Here is a 10,151-nt window from a genome sequence, read left to right as displayed (position 1 = left end):
TTGCTATTTCAGATCATAGACTGTATATTAACAGTCTATGTTTCAGATGAACAATTAGAACAACATCAGCACCCTGAGCATCAGCAGCACAACAGAGAACCACAGCCCGGCTGGAGTGACAGACACCTGTTTAAATGCCCGGCGGGGACTCCGCAGGCGCTTCAGAAGGTGCTGAAGGCGGCAGAGACCCAACGTAACAACATAGCTACGTTACCAGTTTGACAGCCTCAAAATGTAGGTCTATCTACTACGTTTTCCACTTATTAAAACCGCTGATTATTATAGATGCCCCGATCGGCGCCAAAGCCTTCCGAATCTGCATCCACCGACCCACCTAAATATTTTTTCTGATTTAGCTAGAGCCCAGCACCTCTGCTCTGTCCCTGTATGATATGCTGCTTTTTAAATCATGCAACGTTGTTGTATTAATGTGGACTGTTCATTTGTATGACCAGATACGCGGTCTAGGTTTATAAATGCATAATATGTGGGAGTCATTCTCTAGTTGAGCGTAGGCTACTTTCACTTCACATAATATTTTAAAAGTTGCCTATATATTTTGTGTTTTTCCGTCAGTTTACTGCAGAGAATCAGTGGAGTATAGCTTTGTTGTTTTTAATATTTTTAGAACCTTCCGTTGATTAAATCACTTAGGCCTATTCACAAGATGTTATTATGTTTTTTTATTTTAATGTTATCACAGTATGTTGGTTTTACCAGTGAAGTTTGCTGTGTAAGACAGACCACTAAGGGCATGTATCATTGCAATGTGGTCATTCATATCAGACAATCGGACAGCGAGCAGGCATCTAACTGTACATATTCAATACGGGTTTTGTCACCACCATATATAATATTTTTTGCAGATAATGTAATCCAAAAAATGATAAATAAATAAAGTAGGTGATACTTATTTCTCGAAAATGTAAAGTGTGCAAATAAACAAACATAAAAATCATAAGATGATACTGATACAGATTTTAAGGTGGAAAAAGGCAGTTCTGGTGATTTTGATGACATGCCTTTCAAAGAAGAGGTTGCTGTCAAAAATAACTCCTGATGTTGTGGATGTGTGAGGAGGGAGACAGAGTGGAGTTATAAATGGTGAAGCATCCTGATGTTGTGGATGTGTGAGGAGGGAGACAGAGTGGAGTTATAGATGGTGAAACATCCTGATGTTGTGGATGTGTGAGGAGGGAGACAGAGTGGAGCTATAGATGGTGAAAAAAGTTGTGCGTGGTTATGAAGAGGAAGGACCGTTGATGATTGTGTCTGATTTGTCACAGTTAAGTTTGAGAAAGTTGGTTTGCATCCATGATTTAATTTCACTGAGGCCAATGGTCAAAGTGGAGTGGAGTGAGTTGCCATGGTGATGGATTTGGTGGAGATGTAGAGCTGAACAACATCGGATGGCGTTACATTGTCAGGTGTCATTACATTTCAGGAAATTATGACATAGAATAAAATAGTTGCCAGCTTTCCCTGTAAGTCCTGACAACTCATTTTAATGATGTACCACTCTGCCCCCTTTCTCACTGTCCTCTCCGTCTCCTAGGTACACCCAGCTCACTGTCCTCGCCGTCTCCTAGTACCCAGCTCACTGTCCTCGCCATCTCCTAGTACCCAGCTCACTGTCCTCGCCATCTCCTAGTACCCAGCTCACTGTCTTTGCCGTCTCCTAAGTACCCTAACGCTGCTCTGATGAAACTCAGTGCCATCTTCCTCAGTGCTTGAACTTTGAGAACTACATTTCACGCTGAGAGTGATCTGTATAGGCCTATACGTACTCTATATATATAAGTTATACTCAACCTATTTTCATTTATATTTCTGATTACAATATTACAAACACAGCTCTGTTACACTTTAGGCTAGTGGATCGTTGATCGTGTTTCTCCGCGAAGGCCTTTCCAAATTGCGGCAACCAAATGAAGGGATATTTGAACTTGAGCTTTCACCGTCTACCCCTCCGCAACCGGGAGATTTTACTGGTTGCATGTGATGCGTGTAAATGATCTGCTCATGTTGATACTGTATCGCAATGACCACCAAGGAAGAAAGCCTGTGCTGTAAGGAATGGGATCTCATACAGCCTGGTCTGGATGGGTCCCCAGATAACGGACATTGTTTCGCCCATACAGAGAGGTTTCCCCATCTGATCTATAAGGATGTTCTGGAAGCATTTTTTTTTTTGTCCCGAAAGTAAATTGGAAGAAGCGGCCTAAACCGGACAGGCTTTTGTGACTCTGTCCTAGCTTAGGTACATTTGCTTTTTGTTGTAAATACACATTCAAAACACTAATCAAAACACACCTCTTCGGATTAGCTTTCCACATACAATAATCTTACATTTCTCACCTGCTTACTGTTTTTATTGTTTTTAATTGCTTCTAAATATGCTTGTTGTATGTGTTGGTTTTATTGCTTATCTGTTTTTAATGTGCTATATGTGCTGGTTTTTACTGTAAAGTGTCTTTGAGTACAATGAAAAGCCCTTTACAAATGAAATGTATTATTATTTGTTATAAATAAATGCGTCACTTCTTTAGTGAAATAACCAAAGCTCGCCCTTCCTCCCCCCAAGCCAATGCAGACTCGTGGCCTGGAGTGGGTTCTGAGAGGAGAGCGCCTTGGCGTGGCACCAGAAGAACTTTGCCTACCTGTGTTATAGAGTAGCCTTCCCCCACTGGAAGTTACACAGGATTCAAAGAGGCAGAGGACATTTTCTGAGTCTAATAATATGATTTCTAGTAATACTTGGTATTGCCATTACTAGGAATAAACAAAGCAATTGCACAGTTCTATTAGGAAAAAGTAAGAATATGTATATTGTACAAGTAAAGTAAATTGTAAGAATAAATAAATTGTAAGAATAAGTACATTGTACAGTTCTATAATATATTGCTGCACCTGTCTGTTATCAGTGGTTTTATAATATACACATTACATTTGTGCTTTTGTGTCTTTACTTCAACAACAAAAAGGAAATTACAATATCACAATCTAGACACAATCAATGTAAAGTATGTACAGTGCAGTGTGTGGTTTTATACATAATCATGCTGCAACATAGTCTGAAGTGTACAAAGAAAAAAGTTCAGTTTTCCTAGGCCTAGAACATGCTCATATAATGTGACCTGGCTTGATCAACCAGTTCACTCTTATCCAGCTGTGGAACTGTGGCTATGTTACAAATCAGTCACCTTCTTCTCTGTCCATGACGGGGTAAAGACTCGGAGAAGACTATGGTCCTGTCTTCTCTCCTCCTCCAGACACGCTCCATCAGGTCATCGCGGAAGGCCTGAGATGTACGTTCATACATTGCTGAGACTGCCACGAGTAAACAACTTTGTGCTTTGGTGGTCCTGACAAAAAAACGCAACTGTTTAGTCCAGCATCACAATGAAATATAAAAATTGACTATGTAGTATGCGATGAATCTAGACATGTCTTTACATAAGAAATAATGGCATACTGCAAATAACTGCTAGCCTATAAAACTAATTTGTCATAGTCCCAAACATTACCATATTCTAGTCCTGAAATACATTCTAATCATCAACATTCCACTCACTTGTGAAACATCTTCACTGGCTGTGCAGGGGACAGTCAAAGATGGACTAGATGCAGAAGCACTTAGGTCCTACAATTCACAAAAAAAGGATGAAACTCCAACAATGTCTGAAATGTCTGTTTGTAGTTACAACATGATTATGACATTTACAAGAATTATCTCGACAAAGCTAACTGTAATATAAAGAACAAAAAGAAAAGGTATTAAACTCACTTGAGACAGATGTCCACTGGCTGTGTGGGGGCATTGAAAGATGAGCTAGATGCAGTGGCAGCCTGGTCCTTCAATTCACAACATAAAGTAATATAAATAACCTTGTAATAACAATATAGGAAAATGATTGTAATAGCAAATTAACATTCAAAATGGTTAAATAATTAAAACAACTTACTGTTTGTTGTTGTAAAAGAGGGAGTGCAAGATAGGCTATGCCAGATGATGAAGGCTTTGAACGTTGTTGTGGGGTTTTTGTCTGTGGACTTGAAAGAACTATTTTGAAACTGGCTGGATGACCAGATTTGCTTGACGCCTTCTTGGGAGTTGACTGGCATTGCAGCTTATTCTGTCTCTATGTCACTGGATGTTGTCCCCTAAATACGTAAGGAGAAATAACATTGTAGTCAGACTCAATGGGCCAAAACAGTAACATTTAGGATGCATCTATCATAATCAGTGTTGGGTGTAAGGCAATTACAGTAATATATTTATTTTTGCTGTAACGCAGTAATATAACTCATTACTAATTACATGTCGGTAATATCATATGCGGGATACTATCTCAGTAACATTTAGTGGTGTTTTTTTTTTCTTTTTTTCCAAGAATTCACCAACACCAAGAAACATTTCTTCACAGGAAAAAAAGTGAGAATTACTTTAGCCTTGGAAAGTATAAATCATAAAGACGTTACCTCCAATTTGTGTGCAGCTGGTCTTTTCGCTTTTTGGAATGGCATTTGCCTTCAGATACCGGGACTTGACGCTCTTTTCGGTGAAGTCGTCCTCATCAAAATGTTCGCTGCAAACACGGTAATCTCTCTCACGTAATGTTCGCAAGGGAGTTTGCACATCAAGCTGAAGTGCAACCAGCCAAAACTGTAAAATCTCCTGGTTGCGGAGGGGTAGACCACCGTCTACCCCTCCGCAAAAGCTCCCCTGCCTTAAAGCTCAAGCTTAAATATCCCTTCATTTGGTTGCCGCAATTTTGAAAGGCACAAACTCGAACCATTTTCTCATATTAGTCCTGATCTAACTCCAAGCTCCGTGTGTTAGCTCTGTGAGCTCCTCCCTGCTTTTGCCGACAGGCTCCGCCGTTGCTAGGTTACCTAGCTGTTGAACTCTTGAACTGCAGCTCTGCTGCTCCACTGTGGTGTCAGGTTACAGCCTGTTGATACATAGCCATTACTATGGAGAGAACCTCTGCAAATCGTTTTTTGTGTGGAAAAAATGCTTTTTGGAATATTGGATTGTATGAGATCGGCAATCGACTAGTGTGGACTTCACCGGACAGCATGAAATAAACAGAGGTATGGATTAACACAACTTTTATGCCTTTCTGTCACATCTACTGCAGTCAAATTCGCTGTGTTCCCTTGGAAGGAATAACTGCACATGGCTAAGCACTTGTAATGGCATTTCGAACATGTTTAGAGGCTAAAAACACGTTTAAAACTTGCCCTGTTTAAGCCCTGTTTAAGCCTGTTGGGTGCAAAATCTAGCAGGAGGATAACTCGGTGTAGGCAGCACTGATTGTTTTCGTTTTTCTCGCTACTGACAGTACTCCTAATTTACAAACAACAGAGCTACGGGTTGGAATCGACCGGAATTCTCCTTTAACATCACAAGAAAGGGAGTTGGAGAAAGTGGTTTTGTTTTAAACTAAAGAAAAACCCACAGCTTCCTTTTACTGTTTCTAAAACTTAAGATGCTGTGTGAGTTTGGGCCATGAGTTCTGGGAGGGGGTCTCCAAGATTTCGTGCCCAGGGGCCTCTGCATTCTAAATCCGTGTCTGAACATATGCCTTTCTGCTTTTTAGAGAGCCAACTAGATGAAATCAAATGAGAACTCATCTGTAACAGCAAATATATTAAAACAAAATTAAACTCATAATTAAACTAAAAGTATCAGTGTTTGTATTATATAATGATATCCAAAACTGTAAGAATATTTCCTAGTCTTCATGCCCAAAATTATTGTCAAAATTACACAATTCCAACGTATGTGAGCTGTGGCCATCATCAGAACTGCTCCCAGATGTTTGATGCAAAATAATCGTTGATGCACCACTTGAATCTGCATCATAGTCTTCTCTGTCACTCGATGAGAAGTCAATGCGACACCTTTTCTTTGGCTGGCCCCTCTCTGGTGTGGGCCCCTGCTTCTTTTTAGGGGACTTCACATTCTGCAGCCTCTTGTGAAGATTGTTGTAAATGCTCACCTGTGTTATCATTAAATGCCATCTTTGCCATCAGTCAAAATAAATTAATAAACAAACATATTTACCACTAATTTAAATCACTTACATGCTTCATAGTTTTGTCTTTATCCTGTAGCATGGGATAATATTCCACAAGTCTCCTACAAACACATATCCAACGCCATCACGTAGATGTGCCAATCACTGGAACGAAACAAAAAAGACTGTCTTCTCCCTACAGTGCTTAACCAGCCCCTTTAGATACAAATAATTCAAGTTAAATTAAAGGGAGAAGAGCTTGGATGTTAAACAAGAGCTTATTCATTATTTTACCTACTGTTAAAAAAAGCAAATACAGGCTACTCTTTTTGCACTTGCTCTGTTTACTTTAAGTTTTTATTTTTGTATTCCTCCTGAAAGTGACTTTATTTTGTGGTTGGATTGATAGCCTACATCTGGCTTCAGGTTGCACTAAAAATAAATTTTACTTGAACAGTGCAGTGTTAAACAATTTTAATAAATTGAGATTTGAGCCTTATTAAAATTTGTTTTGTGTAACTTGTTAATAATTGAGCAATGGGAAAATAATCGCTAATTGAAAAATGAATCGTTAGATTAGTCGACAAATCGAAAAAAGAATCGCTAGATTAATCGTTTAAAACAATCGTTTGGGACAGCCCTATATCAACATACAAATTATTTATGCATGTATCTACATAAGTTTGGGAGAGCAAGTGTTAGCCAAGTGAATATAGCTAGCTGGACATGACTTTGTGTGTTAAACTAGCATAAGAATTAGCATTAGCAAAATTTCTCACTGCACTGTGCAGCACTAAAACCAAAAAGATAAAATATAAATTAGCTAGCTTAAGTATTGCTGCACCAGGGTGCTTCGAAAAAGCATACCTTGTATTGTGGCAGGTCGTCGGAGAAGTTGGCGCGTTGTGGCAGGATTTAATCCAAAGTGTCTGTTTGTTTCTTCCAACATAACTGACGACAGACGTGACCACGGGAGTAGAGGGGACATATGTGCGTAATATATCAGTTTAAATGAAAATATGACAAATCAAACATATGTTATAACAAATATATGTGATTCAAATCCGCTTTTTCATCGCCGAATTGCATAACTATTTATGTAAGTTACACTGTGTTTTAGAATGACCCCCCCCTGGAGCCCGCCAGGAAGTGACACTTTCTCCTGTCTCACGGGCTGTTTGCTGGCTGCAGGTGTGGATTGAACATCACGCTCTCTTTGTGCTACTTTTAGTTCGCAAGTGTAATTATTTTTTGGTCTTGCTGTGTTAGCAATTCTTGATTTTGCCGTTAGTGTAGATTTTTATTTGGCTGAAACATTAACCGTCAGCTTTCATTAGCTAGCTAGCACTTTTTTGGACTAACATCATGGCCTGCTGGAGGTGTGTTATTTGCTTCGTTTTTTGTTGCCTTAACATTAAAGTCTCTCTTGAGCCATATTAACACAACACATAGTCGAAACCCAGATTTCCGTGTTATATGCGGAATTGATGGATGTATGTATTTGGTCAGCAAGTTCTTATTGTATATTAACATGTCTTTACAGGAATGTGCTGGTGCATCACATGAGGCTCTTACCAGACGTGCAGCAGCGTTTGTCATCAATGTCCGGGAACAATGCCACCTGTCCCAGGTATTACCCTACCATAACTACAAAGAGATTGTATGTTGACACCCTTTTTAATTCACCAGATTAATTACAACTTCAATTATATTATATAGTGGGTGGTGATGGCACATTGGATATGACACATACCTTTGGTGTGGGAGATCTGGTTTCAATTCCCACTAAGATACATCAACCAATGTGTCCCTGAGCAAGACACTTAACCCATAGTTACTCCAGAGACATGCGGCCTCTGACGTATATAGCAATTGTAAGTCGCTTTGGATAAAACCGTCAGCTAAATGACATGTAATGTAATTTCAAAAGTAAATTTAAATGGGAAACAAATGACAAAAATGAAGTAAATCTGGTCACACACTGCACCCTTTCTACATTTTAAAACTGTCAATTGTACATCTATGGGTCAGTTTATAATCAATCCCATTGTCATAGCAACAACAGTCAATTTTTTGGGAAAGGAATACACAAAGAGGAAGACTTCTCCTTACCATCTATTTCTTCTGGTCTTGCTAGTGGACAGCAAAGGGTCAATCAAAAGAAATCAGGGGCAGTTTTATCTAGTGCTGGGCAAAATGGCCTCAAATCAATATCAGGATTAAACATTTTACCTCGATTACGATTAATGAACGATTATTTTGTGCCATGCACTGTTCATATTCAATAACGTGATTGTGCTGAAACAGATTGGTGTTTTTTTTCTCAAGGTTTACATTTGACTTCTTTTTGTTTGGTGTCGTCTTCACTGAAGCCAAAATGTGTACAAACAACAGACAGATTACGTCAGTTAGAGGATCTGAATGTCAGTTTCGATACATTTTTGATTAATTGACCAGCCCTGCTTTTATCCCAAAAATGTACAAAATCAAACTTCATGAGATCTGTGGCTATTTTTGTATGAAATGTTGTTAAGTAGATTTATTAAGGAGGGTTATGCTAGTTCTGGGTGATAGACAATCAGGATGTGTCTTATACTTTAATTTCTTTTTCTTTTTTTATGTTTCAGAGGCGCGTCAACAGTATTGTCTCTGGAGTCCAGCAGTATCAAGCTGCTCTTCTGAGTACCTTAAGGGACACAATGAAGACAATCTTTGAAAGACCTTCTGACAGTATGGAGCAGCTCCAACATTGCGCAATTTTCAGGATCCTTTCTCCATAATGGCCACTTCATACATGCAGGACAGCACCATTCAGAAGCTTTTTAACCCAGTAAAACCAGAGGAGGTACTGATTTCTCAAATGTTTGTAGAGTTAAGAAAGGACAATCAAGAGTTCTTGCAATCAAAAACAAATGTTTTTACTATGTACCCCTAATTAAGAGTCTTGAACAGTTGTTGTCAAACTCCAGGATTTTTGATATGATCAACACCGAACCACAGAGCTGCCACAAAGATGGGTTTTTGTATGACATTATTGATGGGAGCCTTTTCAATAAGACCTTCTGCGTGTATTGAGACTGAAACAGATGATTGAACAGCATCTCAAACAGTTTAAGCAACTGTTTCCTGAGAATAATGTAATTCCTAAGCAACATTACATGTTGCATCTCCCTGCTCAAATTCTTGCTGTGGGCCCTTTGATAAGGCATATGTGCATGAGATTTGAGTCAAAGCACTCAATTTTTCAAACAGTGGTCATCTAAATTGAACTTTAAAAATGTCTGTAAGTCACTTGTGAACCATAATCAGCTTTTTGAATGTTATCAAAATTAAATGGGCACTGAGCACCCGGTTGTTGTTCATGAGAGGGAATTGGGTCCAGTGACAAATATGGATTACATCACAGAAAAGACAAGAGATTTTTTGGGGATTGATGGCATACAACATGCAGTCAGTGTAAAGTTGCTGATTCTCAATGGTAACAAGTACATCCGTGAACAGTCTCTGATAATTACTAATGCAAATGAGACAGTACCTGACTTATAAAAAACATTTATGTGATAGACAGTTTATTGTTTTGTTTTGAATATCACCTTTACGATACTCTGGGTTGGAATAGAGATCTTTTGGCATTTGAAGTTGCTGTACCTAATCTTGCACAGGCAACAGAGTTCCAAGATGCTGAAAAGCTAGTTGATTATACATCATATTATGCAGTCACTTTTAAAAACAATTTGTATGTTTTGACAAAATATAACCTAAAGTAATTGCACTTAAAACTGGAAATTAATAACCATACTGTAAGTTTTGGAAGGTGTGTGGTGACTTGATACTGATGAAATGATTTGTTACTGCTTTTAAATAACTGTAAATAAATGTGTTGTTGACACAACAGCAGTATTTGGAATGAATACGATATTGACTTAAAGTGTTATTTTAGCAGTTGTTACTGGGCAGTCTTGAAACCAGTCTCTAACAGCCAGTGTTGGGAAAGATACTTTCAAAAGCGTATTCCGTTACAGAATACAGAATACATGCCCAAAAATGTAATTTGTAACGTATTCCGTTACGTTACTCAATCTGAGTAACGTATTCTGAATACTTGGATTAATTCCATTGAATTGC

General features: G+C 38.6%; 1 long non-coding RNA gene across 1 annotated transcript; it reads left to right on the top strand.

Moving 5' to 3' along the window:
- The first annotated feature begins 4,958 nt into the window (after positions 1-4,958).
- Positions 4,959-9,910, top strand: LOC144521599 (uncharacterized). Its single transcript, XR_013502342.1, has 3 exons — positions 4,959-5,097; positions 7,570-7,656; positions 8,654-9,910. It is a non-coding gene; the product is annotated as an uncharacterized LOC144521599 (long non-coding RNA).
- The last annotated feature ends 241 nt before the right edge of the window (positions 9,911-10,151 follow it).

This window comes from Sander vitreus, chromosome 8 (assembly GCF_031162955.1).
Source record: "Sander vitreus isolate 19-12246 chromosome 8, sanVit1, whole genome shotgun sequence".
NCBI classification, from domain to species: domain Eukaryota; kingdom Metazoa; phylum Chordata; class Actinopteri; order Perciformes; family Percidae; genus Sander; species Sander vitreus.
This window is presented reverse-complemented; position numbering and strand designations above follow the sequence as displayed.